Raw genomic sequence first — 1,624 nt, 5'->3', positions numbered from 1 at the left:
CAACAAAAGGAAGGAGGAATCTTCTTGTCTCAAACCAAGTATCTCATGCAGATTTTGAAGAAATATGGCATGGAAGATGCAAAACCAGTATGTACACCCATGGTCACAGGATGTAGCCTCAGTGCAAATGATGAATCAACAACAGTGCATCAACCAACCTACAGGTCTATGATTGGAAGTCTACTTTATTTGACAGGTACCCTACTAGACGTCATGCATGCAATGGGAATAGTTGGAAGATTTCAGGCAAATCCAAAGGAAACTCATCTTTAGGCAGTGAAGAGAATTTTCAAATATCTTCAAGGGACTCAAAATTATGGCTTATGGTATCCTAGAGATACAGATCTCACACTTCATGCTTATACAGATGCAGATTGGGCCAGAAGCGTGGATGACAGGAAGAGCACAAGTGGTGGTGCATTCTTTATGGGTTCCAGATTAGTATCTTGGTTCAGCAAGAAATAGAGTTCGATTTCCTTGTCTATAGCTGAAGCGGAATATGTTGCTGCTGCATCTTGCTGCACTCAACTCCTTGGGATGATGCAGACCTTGCAGGATTTTCAAATCACTTGTATACCACCCATCTCCATCTTATGTGATAATACAAGTGCATTCAGCATTTCAAAGAACCGAGTCATGCATTCAAAGACCAAGCACATACCGATCAAGTATCATTTTCTCCGGGAACAAGTACTTGAACAAAAGGTCAAATTGGAGTATGTTCCTTCTAAGGAACAAGTTGCTGATATACTCACCAAACCATTGCCCAGGGAGACCTTTGAATACCTCAGGCAAAAGCTGGGAGTTGTTGATGCATAATCTTGTTGATTGAATCTCTTCTGATTGTTGGTTGTACGCAAGGTTCATCTGGGGTATATGCGTACATATGCTGGGTTGCAGATTGGTCGAAGATCGAATTGCACAGGTTCAAGGGGAGCATATAATGCATTGTTGGCATTATAGAGGAAGTACAGAAGGAGATCATGGATGCTGGTCTGAATATTGCTGCAATATGTCTCTATCTCTTTTATGGTCGTTTATGGTGTTTGGTGGATTATGGTGCTTCTTTGCAGATCTGGTTTATAGTCAGGGGGAGCATGTTCTTAGGGGGAGCATAACCCTTTGCCCTTTATGTCAAAGGGGGAGAATGACGTTGAGGATCTTGAGGTTGCCATCAAGTCCAAAGGGGGAGATTGTTGGCATTATGATTCTGGTATGGCTCTATATTACAGGTGTTGTACTTGATGGCAACTCCCTCAAGTAGCAATGCTCTGTTCAGGCTCTCAAAATGTTGGAAATTAAGAGGTACGCAGGTGAATGGTTCAAAAGGTGCGGACCCGCAGGTACACTGGCCAGGAAGTGCGTTCATACCCGTAGGTTACCCGTTCATGAGGTGCGGACCCCCAGTTCACTCACTTCAAGGCAGAGAAGCACGCTCACGTGGGGTTTCTTATGTTTGGCCCGTGGTATTTAGCCCACCGTTCTTGATTCTATGGTTTTGGCCCATGGTATAGGATCTAATTTAGCCCCGGTTTGGATCCCTTGTATTGGTTATTGATGGTTTTGTCCCATGGTGTGAATAAGGGCTTGACTATAAATAGGGAAGGAGATCACTTGGCTAATG

This window comes from Pinus tabuliformis, chromosome 2_2, assembly GCF_031772625.1.
Source record: "Pinus tabuliformis cultivar Carrire ecotype Pingquan chromosome 2_2, CPIR1, whole genome shotgun sequence".
Taxonomy (NCBI): domain Eukaryota; kingdom Viridiplantae; phylum Streptophyta; class Pinopsida; order Pinales; family Pinaceae; genus Pinus; species Pinus tabuliformis.
This window is presented reverse-complemented; position numbering follows the sequence as displayed.